Source organism: Misgurnus anguillicaudatus, chromosome 14 (assembly GCF_027580225.2).
Source record: "Misgurnus anguillicaudatus chromosome 14, ASM2758022v2, whole genome shotgun sequence".
In the NCBI taxonomy this organism is placed as follows: Eukaryota; Metazoa; Chordata; class Actinopteri; order Cypriniformes; family Cobitidae; genus Misgurnus; species Misgurnus anguillicaudatus.
In genome coordinates this window covers 12,236,360-12,251,014 of record NC_073350.2, presented here as the reverse complement: position 1 = coordinate 12,251,014, position 14,655 = coordinate 12,236,360, and positions in this window count along the sequence as shown.

Below are 14,655 nucleotides of genomic sequence, written 5' to 3'. Positions count from 1 at the left end.
ATCACTAGAGGCGGTCTTAACATAAAGGCATAGGTAGGCGGCTGCTTGGGGCCCCTACCAGAGGTCATATTAGGGGGCCCCAACCAACAAATAAATAAAACCCTTATCATCATGAACATTTCAAAAGCATTGTAAATTGTATTAATATTCTTAAGAAATACGTTGAAACTTTGAAATAGTTGGTAAAATGTCCAGTTCATGTTTATCTGTCACTACACACATACACCCCCTTTTTCACGATGAAATAGACTAGTCCGTAACTAGTCCGAAAAAAAACTCAACAATACACTGTGGGCAAATTCATAACTCTTTTGTTATGTTCGTGAAGAAAACATCCACTAAATGTAACTGCTGTAAAAATCAGATAAATATATATATATATATTTTTTTCATAAATTTGTTAATCAACCTCAGTCCTGATTAAAACTGCTAAATGTTTAATAAAAAATCCAGGATTTTTACTCTTAATTTGCCAATGATTTTTTTCAAAAACTCAAAACTGATTTGGGAAATACATACAATTACTTATTTTCAATATAAAAAGTGATGTGGACTGGATTTTTTTACCTTTTATCAGTCTTGGGCATTGGGCAAAGATTAGTAACAGCATTGGCTTTAATGCATTGCTAGTTTTTGTGCAGCATATTTTTTTCTCCCTCATTTACTGTTTTTGACCCATTGACTCATTCTCTATTGGTTTGTGTAGAGCTACACTTTGTGTGTTCTCTTCTTTACATCTTCATTTTGGAGTAAATACATTTTTTTCATTTTCTTTTATATATCAGATGGAGTGCCCCATAAATACCTTCGCCTTGGGCCCCCAATTTGCTAAATCCGCCACTGCACATCACACAAGGTTTTAAAGCTCACACTGTTTCTGCTTATCTCGTGTTTATCTTGAGTATCTATAGAGTAATACATCCTTCATATCTCCAAAGAGTATTTAGTTTTATCAGATGTAAAAGACAGATCAGCTGTACCGATTCTTCCCGAATAAGTCCGAGCTCACGGGAGGAGTGAGTAACGAGCAAGCGTGACATACAAAACATTTTGCCACAATCTCTGGATAGCTTATGATTCACTAGATGTTTGTGTTGTTTACATTGCACTTACGCTCCGATTGCCAACAAAACAAAGACACATTTGATGCAGCTTTACTTACCGCCTGCAACTCATGACCTGGTTGGGACCGCCCCATTTCAACAAAATCCAGCGTTAAACAAACACACGCACAACTCCACTGCTACCCCGGATTAACAAACTATATCCATTGTTTCCATAAAGCTGGGTTTATTGAGAAGCTGAACAAGCTTAAATGACGTAAATTTTGTCAGCTCTTGGTCAGTGTGTGCATGCGCTATTCCAGTTAAAGTGCCCATATAAGGATTTCCACTGTACTTATTGCACTAAAATTGCCGATAAAAGAAATAAAGCAAGATTGTCGACACAAAAAGATGATCTGTCATATGTCTAACTGCTTTTTTGACCCCAACACACTTCTTTGGTGACGATTTTGTGTCAGCCGGTTGGTGTGTGCATGCGCTACTCCGTTTAAAGTGCCCATATAAGGACTTCCACTGTATTTTTGTAAATCTTTGTTTGTCTTTTATCTGTTTATATATTAAAGCTAAATTTGATTCACTGTTGCATATTACTGTAATAAATTTTGTGCATGCAACGGCAACACCTAATTTTGATGTCCACAATAATGATTTCAAGTCTGTGTAGTAGTTCATTCAAGTGTTTGGTCAATAATGCATACAGTACTAGACTACAACAGTGATGTCTCCTTCAGTTCTGTACTTTCTCACTGGCTCATACTGGGAGCGGTTGCATTGTCACAATCTCCATTTGGGAGGTGACATCGCCATGGAAACTGTGCACTTTTGTACAAGGATGTTTCTTGCTCTGAACACGATAATTTACTCTATTTAGATATATTAATTAATACAGTTTATTCTCAGTGTTTGCCTCTGCATAGAACTTTCAGTGTATTGTGTTTAAGAAGTGCATGTTGCTTCTTTAGCTGTGATTAGAAGTGCGTGTGTTTCCTTAAGGGCAAGGGCAGAGGAATTGACCCGGATCATGTCGGAAGTTCAGGAGTTGAGTTGTATTTGAAGGAGTCGGCTAGGCCAGAGGGAGATCAGGGCGGCTGAGGCTTGTTAACTCAGAACAGATGTGCTTCTCAAAAATAGTGAAGGAGGAGATAGATATAACATTCATAGTGGAATGGTATTTTGTTTATTTTTTATGGCTGTTTTACATTGCTGAATCATAATGTGATATGATATAAAACATATGTGTACAATAACATTTCTATTTATGTAAAGCTTACATATTTTTACACTGGATTGTCCAATGAAATGTCTAAGGTGAAACACTAGATGGCGGTAAAGTCCCAGTTGTATAGTAGTTGTGTTGTCCTCCAGATGGCAGCACAGGCTTTCATGTGTTTCCTAGATCTCTAACTAAAGCTCCTTATCCTCAATAAATACCCTCAAATGAATGATTATTAATGTGCTGATGACTGGCAGAAATTATGCATTATCTACAGATTTTTATTTGTTATTTAGATTGGATGTGGAAACGAAGAGTTTATTTAAATTAGCTAGTATTTTGAGATTATTATTATTATTATTATACTATTTTCTGTTTGTATATTATTTATTTTACTGTTTTAATATTTAAAAATATATACATAACTATTTAAATTCAAGCTGGAATATAAATATTTTATATAAGTCACAATTCATACACTGTCAGAAAAATGGTCAAAAAATCTCTAGCTCATGTCATGGTCAAAAAGTGCATCTTTATATTAGTACATCAAAGGTATATTAGTACCAAAGAGTGCGTAGTTCCTCAGAGGTACCAAATGAGTAACCTACATGTCTGTTTCTAAATATTAGGCCTTTAAAAAAAAAGAAAAAAAAGAGGTACAGCTCCAGTGACAGTTTGGGACCGTTTGACCATTTATTCTGTCAGTATCAAAATAAAATCTTATTAAAACTTTATTCTAATTTCATTCCTTCATATGCATGTTTACTTTACAAATAAATATTTTTGCTGTGTCACCTGTAAAAGCTGAAAAGGAGGTCTAATTGTTAGCCTATATTATACAATAGCCTTTAATTCTTATTATGTCTTTTTTTTTTCAAATTTCTTCCAGCTATTTTAGGGTTAGAAAGAACCAATAAATATAATAACCAAATATTTTTAATTGAACATGAAGCAGTATAATTGTCCACGTTTGTGTACAACAGGTTCCAGTTACACAGAATTAAGTATTATGGTGCAAACAACAAAAACAATTTGATGTCCACGTATTATTTATTGTCAGATTATTTTGTGTTTCTCTAACCAAACATCAGGACATCAGGACAAATGCTCATCTTTTTTATTAAGACATCATATTTTTGCATTTAATAACAGTTAATTTAATCACATTTAGTGATTAACTGTAACAAAAGTAAATATTTATTTATTAATTTATTATAACATTATGGGGCGGTTTCTCGAACAGGGTTTATGTTAATCCAGGACTAGGCCTTATTTATATTAGGTCATTTAAGAAGTTTTTATAAACATACTTTACACAAAACACAATATGTGTTCATCTTGAGACAAAACAAAATGTCACTGTATATGATACATTTAGTCAGGACATTGTGTTTTTAACATGCAAACATGCATTTAGTCTGGGACTAGGATAAGCCCTGTCCAGAAACTGCCCCTATATGTATAAATGTATATATGTATGTATATAGGTTAGGATTGGGTTAGGGGTTATATTTATTATAATTCATGTCAATAATAATTCTCGAGCACATTTTCTTCTGGTATGTTTAGCGTGGTGTTCTAGTTTTTAAGTAGTTTGTTGAAACTCTATTGTTACTATACAGCAGTCTGTTATTAATGTCACACACTGGCAGTATTTTTACATTGCTGTAGTCCATCTTTATTATAATGTCATTCTAGACTGTTCATATATTAATATTAATTAAATCTATCAGTATATTAATATTTCCCTGTCAATAAATGATTGTAGAGTAAGTAAGTGGACTTTGTTGAAATAGGATGGACCTCTATTCTCTCCGCTCTTCATCATGAATATTATCAGGCGTATTATAGGAGACAACATTTGGTCATTTTATAACACCTGGTGAGCAACTGCACAATTAATGGTTAGGCAAAATAAAGTTATATATAGTATATAGTAAGCCAAGCAAAGGTTTCACAACCAATTATACAGCAGTCCCACTGTGACATCAGTTTGTCTGCAATGACCATGTTTAAGTTAAAAGAGGGATATTTAATGTTTTACCATCAGTCTTTCTCTAGTTTGTCAGAATATTATTGTTGTTCTAGTCCATTATTAATGTTTCTGTCTCTCCATATATACTATTATCATTTTAGTCTGTCAGTCTTTTAATGTTGTTCTAGTTTTTCGATATTTTAATGTAATTAGTCTGTCGGTATAATAATGTTGCTGTAGTCGGTCAGTACTGTAATATTATTCTAGTTTTTCATAAATTTATTCATATTGCTTTAGTCAGTCAGTACAGTACTGTCAATCTAATCTGTCAGTATTGTTATGTTATATGCTACCCAGTCTCCTGAGGATGCGTATAAATAGCACGAAGTGTAAAACTCGTGCAATACATACGTCAAATTCCACTTTGGCGTGCATATGATACGCCAGTCCTTCCCATTCACTTAAACAGGGCATCTTTTTTGTCGTTTTAGTATTATTTCTGTTTTTTAAACCATTTTCGCTTGGGTTTAGGGTTAGATTTTAGATTTGCTTAATGAGGTTATTTAATATACAGGTTTCTCCATGTTTTTGTCCATATTTAAGCCATGGTCGCTTGGAGTTGGGGTTAGAGTTGGGGTTGGGTTAGGATGTCATTTTTATATAACAAAAAGTTGTTCTAACCCTAAACCCAAGCAAAAATGGTAAAAAATAGCAAAAAAATTGAGAAACCAATCAATAAAACGACAAAAAAAGATGCACCATTTAAGTGAATGGGAAGGACTGGCGTATCATATGCACGCCAAAGTGGAATTTGGCGTATGTATTGCACGAGTTTTACACTTCGTGCTATTTATACGCATCTTCAGGAGACTGGGCTGGTTATATACTGTCTAAGTTGTCATTATTATTGTTACTTTAGTCTGTCAGGCTTTAAATGTTGCTGTAGTCTCCAGTCTGTTGGTACTGTCATGTCATTGTCGTCTGTCAGTCTTTTATTGTCTCTTCAGTCTGTCAGTACTGTAATATTATTCTAGTTTGTCAGCAACTTATTAATATTGCTTTAGTCAGTCAGTATATTGTAATGTCAATCTAGTCTGTCAGTATTTTCTTTTTATTCTAATCTGTCAGTATTGTAATTTTATATGCTAAGTAGTCAGTATTGTTGGTTTAGTCTTTCAGTCTTTAAATGTTGCTGTAGTCTCCAGTCTGTCAGTACTGTAATGCCATTGAAGTCCATCAGTCTTTTATTGTCTCTCCACTCTGTCAGTACTGTAATGTCATTATAGTCTGTCAGTCTTTAAATGTTGCTGTAGTCTTCAGTCTGTCAGTACTGTAATGTCATTGTAGTCTGTCAGTCTTTAAATGTCTCTCCAGTATGTCAGTACTGTAATGTCATTATAGTCTGTCAGTCTTTAAATGTTGCTGTAGTCTTCAGTCTGTCAGTACTGTAATGTCATTGTAGTCTGTCAGTCTTTTTACATCTCTCCAGTCTGTCAGTACTGTAATGTCATTGTTGTCTGTCAGTCTTTTACTGTCTCTTCAGTCTGTCAGTACTGTAGTGTCATTGTAGTTTATCAGTCTTTTATTGTCTCTCCAGTCTGTCAGTACTGTAATGTCATTGTAGTCAGTCTTTTTACATCTCTTCAGTCTGTCAGTACTGTAATGTCATTGTAGTCTGTCAGTCGTTAAATGTCTCTCCAGTATGTCAGTACTGTAATGTCATTATAGCCTGTCAGTCTTTAAATGTTGCTGTAGTCTTCAGTCTGTCAGTACTGTAATGTCATTGTAGTCTGTCAGTCTTTTTACATCTCTCCAGTCTGTCAGTACTGTAATGTCATTGTTGTCTGTCAGTCTTTTACTGTCTCTTCAGTCTGTCAGTACTGTAGTGTCATTGTAGTTTATCAGTCTTTTACTGTCTCTTCAGTCTGTCAGTACTGTAGTGTCATTGTAGTTTATTCGTCTTTTATTGTCTCTCCAGTCTGTCAGTACTGTAATGTCATTGTTGTCTATCAGTCTTTTATTGTCTCTCCAGTCTGTCAGTACTGTAATGTCATTGTAGTCTTTCAGTCTTTTTTGTCTCTCCAGTCTGTCAGTACTGTAATGTCATTGTGGTCGGTCAGTCTTTTAATATCTCTCCAGTCTGTTAGTACTGTAATGTCATTGTTGTCTATCAGTCTTTTAATGTCTCTCCAGTCTGTCAGTACTGTAATGTCATTGTAGTCTATCAGTCTGTTATTGTCTCTCCAGTCTGTCAGTACTGTAATGTCATTGTAGTCTGTCAGTCTTTTTACATCTCTCCAGTCTGTCACTACTGTAATGTCATTGTGGTCGGTCAGTCTTTTTACATCTCTCCAGTCTGTCAGTACTGTAATGTCATTGTAGTCTGTCAGTCGTTGAATGTCTTTCCAGTGTGTTAGTACAGTAATGCCATTGTAGTCTATCAGTCCTTTATTGCCTTTTCACTCTCTAAGTACTGTAATGTCATTGTAGTCTGTCAGTCTTTTTACATCTCTCCAATGTGTCAGTACTGTAATGCCATTGTAGTCTATCAGTCCTTTATTGTCTTTTCACTCTCTCAGTACTGTAATGTCATTGTAGTCTGTCAGTGTTTTTACATCTCTCCAGTCTGTCAGTACTGTAATGCCATTGTAGTCTGCCTGGCGTCTAATATCTCTCCAGTCTGTCAGTACTGTAATGTACTCTGTCAGTACTGTAATGTCATTGTAGTCTGTCAGTCTCTTTACATCTCTCCAGTCTGTCAGCACTGTAATGCCATTGTAGTCTGCCAGGCGTCTAATATCTCTCCAGTCTGTCAGTACTGTAATGTACTCTGTCAGTACTGTAATGTCATTGTAGTCTGTCAGTCATTTATTGTATCTTCAGTCTGTCTGCACTGTAATGTCATTGTAGTCTGTCAGTCTTTTAACATCTCTCCAGTCTGTCAGTACTGTAATGTCATTGTAGTCTGTCAGGTGTTGAATGTCTCTCCAGTTTGTCAGTACTGTAATGTACTCTGTCCGTACTGTAATGTCATTGTAGTCTGTCAGTCATTTATTGTATCTTCAGTCTGTCAGCACTGTAATGTCATTGTAGTCTTTCGGTCTTTTATTGTCTTTCCCGTCTGTCAGTACTGTAATGTCATTGTAGTCTGTAAGTCTTTTTACATCTCTCCAATGTGTCAGTACTGTAATGCCATTGTAGTCTATCAGTCCTTTATTGTCTTTTCACTCTCTCAGTACTGTAATGTCATTGTAGTCTGTCAGTCTTTTAACATCTCTCCAGTCTGTCAGTACTGTAATGCCATTGTAGTCTGCCAAGTGTTTAACATCTCTCCAGTCTGTCAGTACTGTAATGTACTCTGTCAGTACTGTAATGTCATTGTAGTCTGTCAGTCATTTATTGTATCTTCAGTCTGTCTGCACTGTAATGTCATTGTAGTCTGTCAGTCTTTTAACATCTCTCCAGTTTGTCAGTACTGTAATGTCATTGTAATCCTTCAGACTTTTATTGTCTCTCCACTCTGTCAGTACTGCAATGTCATTGTAGTCTGTCAATCTTTTAACATCTCTTCAGTCTGTCAGTACTGTAATGTCATTGTAGTCTGTCAGTCATTTATTGTCTCTCCAGCCTGTCAGTACTGTAATGTCATTGTAAGCCTTCAGTCTTTTAATGTCTCTCCAGTCTGTCAGTACTGCAATGTCATTGTAGTCTGTCAGTCATTTATTGTCTCTCCAGCCTGTCAGTACTGTAATGTCATTGTAAGCCTTCAGTCTTTTAATGTCTCTTCAGTCTGTCAGTACTGCAATGTCATTGTAGTCTGTCAATCTTTTAACATCTCTTCAGTCTGTCAGTACTGTAATGTCATTGTAGTCTGTCAGTCATTTATTGTCTCTCCAGCCTGTCAGAACTGTAATGTCATTGTAATCCTTCAGACTTTTATTGTCTCTCCACTCTGCCAGCACTGTAATGTCATTGTAGTCTGTCAGTCATTTATTGTCTCTCCACTCTGTCAGTACTGTAATGTCAGTGTAGTTTGTCAGTCTTTTAACATCTTTCCACTCTGTCAGTACTGTAATGTCATTGTAAACCTTTAGTCTTTTACTGTCTCTCCAGTCTGTTAGTACTGCAATGTCATTGTAGTCTGTCAGTCTTTTACTGTCTCTCCAGTCTGTCAGTACTGTAATGTACTCGGTCAGTACTGTAATGTCATTGTAGTCTGTCAGTCTTTTACTGTCTCTCCAGTCTGTTAGTACTGTAATGTACTCTGTCAGTACTGTAATGTCAATGTAGTCTGTCAGTCTTTTACTGTCTCTCCAGTCTGTCAGTACTATGTCATTGTAGTCTGTCAGTCATTTATGTGTCTCGAGTCTGTCAGTACTGTAATTATATTGTAGTCTGTCATTATTTTAGTGTCTCTCCACTTGTCTGTACTATAATGTCATTGTTGTCAGTCACTTTTTTAATGTCTCAACAGTCTGTTGATGCGGAGACTTCATTGTAATCTGTAGTCTTTTAATGTCTCTCCAGTATGTCAGTACTTTGTGGCATGCTTGTCTGCATATGTTATAAGTAACAGGATCTAATTCATTATCATTCAAGCGACTGAAGTTTTGAAAGTAATGAACAAATCAGCAGCAATGCGTTACTAAGCACGAACTATGACCTAATTTCTTTTGGGCTGCATCTAATGGCCTTGACCTTCACCCTTGATTATCTCGACTTCATCAAAGCCCTGTAAAGTCGCTCCATCGTATCATCTCCGCGTCCGTGTCTTGTTCTACACCAGTTGCCCCTTCCTTACCTTTCAATGGTCTGCCATGATTCTCTGTGCTGTACCTTTTGTCCCTGTTTGAATATTTCACATTGCTGTTGTCGCTGATGCGTGATGCAGCACTGAGCTCTCATTGTGTACACGTGTGTGGGAGCGCTGGTATGCGGGCCCTTGGCGTGTGGTGTGACAGGGCATGCGTGTGGCCACTGACGCCAGTCTGCCCGCCCGTACCCGCCTGTCTGTCTCAGTACGGTGCTGTTTGGACACACCTGACCGAGGCTGGAATCACCCATATGGCCATGCAGGTTTAATCTCTCTCCGTCTCTTCTCCTTATTTCTACGGCCGTACGTTCAGTCTTACGATCACTATCCCAGTTTCTTCTTTTTCTCCTAACTGTGCTCTTTGTGTTTTGCTGTCTGGATGTTTCACTCATTTTCCCCTTATGGATAGAGTGGTTAAAGAATGCTTTCATTTATTTCTCGATTTTCTTTTTGCGGCGTGTGAATCGTATCATGTGAATTTGGGCTTAATTCAATCAGATTTGCTTATATTGCTTACGCTGGTGCTTTACTTCACGTTTGCTTTTGAATATACTTGTGGGAAATTTGAGCATCTTGGAGTTTTAGGATTTAGGTTTAAATTCACAGGATCTTGATTTATGCAAGGCTGGCCCAGAGGAAAATGTTATTGCTCTAAATTTACCAGAAAAGATTTGTCACCCTGCCATAGAAGAGCGTTATTTTTATCTCTCTTTATATATAAATATTCTTTGATGTGTACGTGTGTATTAGTACATGTTAATGATATGCAAAAGATACTAACCCCAAAGTAAACAATGACGCAAGTTATCGCTTCCAATGTAAATCTCTTTTCTTGGACTACATCAAACACACGGATTATAGACAACAGTTTACTTCCTGGGCCTGTTGACATAAACAGGACAGACATTATCATAATTCCTCCCGCTTCGGACTCACAGCCTATAAGTTAAATCCTGTTAGCAATGCATTGTGATCGAATCTTTAAAACATGGTAAGGAGCGTCAAATTTCCGTCTGAGGTCAGAGGTATTCAGGCCAATCACAGCATACAGATTAGCTGGCCAATCAGGAACACCGTGCTTTTCAGATCAATGCGTTTTGTACAAATCAATGCGATTGAGGAAGGCAAGATATCTGGAGCTACAAAAATGTACGATATGTGGAATGTAGTGTTTTTTTTAACCATAAACTACGCAAACACATTGTATTATACCAAATACACAAAATAATGTTGTTTTTAAGCAATGAAATAGGTGCACTTTAATGTCAATTTCAAGGAGAAAAAAGTAAATGAGACAATTGTTACATTCATTGATATACAGTAAGAGTATAGAAATATAATCAAATGTATAATTCATTAAAAAATTTAAATTATGCCTTTCATAAGTTAATTAATAATGCTACTATGTACTATGTAATAATGATTAACAAAATGTACTTACTATAGGGTTGTGGTTTGGTTTAGGGTTAGTTGCATGCATTTATGCATAATTTACTGTTATTACATTGTAACTATAAAGTGTAACCAAAAGTTCTCCTGAAACTGTCCAGAAACATACATAGCTCTCTTTCTCAGGTGAAAAACCAAAGATCTCCATTTGCTCTCAATGTAACCCCACCAAATAAACAGGAAATAAACTGCAACAGTATCTGACCTCAGCCTTATGATGTCTATGATGTTGAATGAAATCTGGTGAACCCTTCTGATGACCCTGGTGAGAAAGTTCAAAGTGCAAAGTCACAATCTGCACATTGTTCTCAGATATGTCTCTCACACCTCACTGCACCTAGGCAGCGCCACCAGTTTTGCACATTTTTTAGTTTCCAATGATAAGATTTTGCGCATATTTCAGACTTATCGTATTGATTTGTTTGTTTGTTTTCACATGCTAGGAGTCTTGTGCCCGCACTGTCATGCCTGTTAAATCACAATTTCATCTGAGTAAGGGAGAGAGAGAGAGAATGAGAGAGAGAGAGAGAGAGAGAGAGAGAGAGAGAGAAAGAAAGAAAGAAAGAGAGAGATAGACAAAGTGGTGCCCCTTGTTTATCAGAGCCGTGGAGTTGAATTCCAGATGGTATGATAAGGAGAGAAACAAGCAAACAAAAACTCAAAAATAGAAAGTATGAATGTAAAGGAGAGGGCAGACAGGCGGACGACGGTAGCCCTGGTGCACTCTGGGAAAATTGTTTGGGAGTGTTGCTGCTTTTTGATTTGCTAAGATGTAGCAGATTAATGTTTGTCATTTCCTATTCATCTGTGGACCCAAACTGAATCAGCAGGTTGTTTTAAGCAATACATGGTGATATTTATAGAGGCATGTATGATGTCTTTCTTTAATGTAGTCTCAGCTTTTTCATTTACAAAATTACTTATATATATATATATTAGGGGTGACCCCGAATAGTCGAAGATTCGATGCATCGATAGGAGAAGCCTGATTCGACTACCAATCTCACAGTCGAATCGTCGCAGATGTGTTATGAAATGAGGATCATTCAATTTTGGCCGTATATGGGTGCACACATTATCTGATTTCACATATAATAGCTTTCTCACAATATATTAATATACAGCATATTATGAGAATGCTGCAAATAATATGTGAAGTAACAGCTTTCAATAAATATTTTTAAAATGCGTTAATAAATACAACATCCCCTGTGACCGGGCTACACGGAGGTTTCTTTGTTATTAAATTGCCTCTTTGTTTCTACATTTAAAAAATACAAAGCTGGCAATTATATTATGGCTATACTTTTCTATTCTTTTTATAATTTATTTTATTTTATTTATAAATCACTCTGGGTTATCTGATTTAACTATTTGGCTTGTGTTTTGTTTCTGTGCATATTTGTTCTGCACTTTGTTACTTCTGACCTTATTTTATTTAAAAAAATGTATCTATTATAAACGTAAATTCTGATCTAATTTAAGTCTGTAAATTTTGGATAGCTTTTCGTTGTATCAATGTTGCGCTATTGCGTGCTGGCCATGCTTGCGCATGTAATTTAATCGAACGGCTAGGTGCTCTGCGTCTCGTATTTAGGAGTTCATCAAACTAAACATTAAAAAACGGATGTTTTTCGACGGGTATAAGTTTTTAAAATGTATTTATCATACATTTTGATTATCTTGTCAAAAGTTAAACTACAAAACAGGTAAGCCGTTTTTTAAAATTTCGGTGATGAAACGGAAACTATCTGCACACCGAACCTATTTCTGCCTGACACGAATGTCTTTCTTGTGATTTAATATTATGGTTGGTGTTCACTTTTAAATGATAGCAAAGAGATTCCTGAAATAAATAATATCATCAGGTGTTTCTGTATCTAAAGTGAAGGGAGATGATCAAAGTGAAAGCATGCAGGTATTTCTGTGCTAAAATAACGCGTAGTGTCTATAAAATCATTAATTTCAGTGTATTTCATGTTATAAATTAACGTTTAATGAATTGTAAATAAAGATTAGTTTTTATCATTTACAGTCACAATCACAAATTATTTGTCATTTTCTCATTTGTCGGGTTTTTTTTTGGTCATGACTGCTTTGACGCGCTATATCTCCAAATTAAATAAAAACACTGAATTAGATGAGGTTTCCAAGGCAGAATCACCTTTGTTATTTTTTTTAGGTTTAGTTATAAAAATGTATTTTTGTGTGATGTTCTGTAGATCGTGGCTTTAAAATGTTATGAGGAATAAATAAACGAATGTTGCCTTATATATTTTACCTTAAAAAAATAAATATATAAATGCATCGTCAGTTTTGTCTTCGTTCATCACTTGAAAGACAGTTTTGGTCACTTTAACAGAAAGTTGTTTATGTGTGCTGCTTGTGAAAGAAAATAAAAGTTACCAATTTGTACCTGGTCTGGCCCCCTCCTAACCCATGCAGACAAACATAGATATGATTCGACCATCGGTCGACTATGGAAAGATTCGACAATTCTGATTCGAATATGTAAATCCTTAGTCGAGGACACCCCTAATATATATATATGATTTAACCTGTCTTAAAATAGAGGTTTATATTAGGGATGTCCCGATCCGATCACGTGATCGGAAATCGGCCCGTTCACGTGGTTTCAGACTCGATCGTAATCGGACGTTACCTCCCGATCAGGACTCGGATACATGTGCAGGGTTTAAAATCCATCAAGGTCTCGCTCTGCTCCGCGCCAGTGTACGCGCTGCGCTGGTGCGTGTGAACTGACGAGAAGAGAATAGGCTTGTTCGACTTCATGCGGCGCCACAAGAACCGGCAGTCGAATGACGTCACCCGGCTGTCGATTGTTGCAGCGCCGCATGAAGTCGAACAAGCCTATTGATGTGTTTTCATTCATAGGCTTCACGCTCGTGCGTGCAAGGAACCCACGACAAAACCAGGTTTTTACCGCTCATTTAAACGACGCGTTGATCGTTTTTGTCATCATGTGCTCAGACGCAGCTCCGCGTCTCACTCAGAACCTCAAGAACGCGCATTCGCGCAGGATCATTTGACATTACTGTAGAGATGAGAGATAAGGGAAAGGTAAGAATGTGGCCCATGTCGAGAAAACTTAATAGAAGTCTATAAACAAAGTATTAAAGTATGTATAGCCATGTCACTCATCTGATTACAATATGTTAACTAGATAACTGGATACAACTTATTGTATAGTTTAATAAAATAATGTATTTTTGATCATACAAATTAATTTCGACCTAACTAAAGGTATTTTTTAACTAACTGCTGACCAGCTTAGGGAATCTCTATGGCTATTTTATAAGACATATTGCTGTATCAGTATGTTGTTTTTCTTGTTAATTGAGTCTTTTGGTATAGCCTCGAATTAGTCAAGGAGGTTGATTCTTATAACTTCCTTCAAAGTTTGATCAATTGTGCATAATGACATGTGCAACAAATGCATATAGGGTGTCAGACTCATAGATTTGCATAATTTAAAGTTCAGGTTTTAAAGTTTGGGTCAACATGTGGCACAGCTTTAAAACTGATCAAATCCTATCAGAGGTACAAAATGTCATTGAAACACACCAGTGGCTTTGCTGTCATCAGGATTAAACATGTTACCCCTCAAACTCTCCCTCCCAAAAGAGCCTCCCCACAAAACAAATCCCAATTAAACCCCCTGTACATACTGTATATTCTCATTATTTTTGAACACATCTAAAGTTATGCGCTGGCACAGAGTTAGACTCTTTTGACTCCACACAGAAACAGCAACGCGTGCGGCATGACATAAGCAAAGTCCTGGATCTGTTTTTCGCTCTTTTTTTTATTCTGTTTTTATGTATTATAGAAGTATCGGATCGGGACTCGGTATCGGCAGATACTCAAAATCAAATGACTCCGACTCAAGGGCAAAAAACCTGATCGGGACATCCCTAGTTTATATATATATATATATATATATATATATATATATATATATATATATATATATATATATATATATATATATGTATATATATATATATACTCCAAAAAAACATTTTATTATTAAGCAAAGTTTTTATCTGTCCCTGTTCTCTATCTCTATAATTTACATTTAAATATAAAGCAAACAATTCTTTAGATATCTTTATTT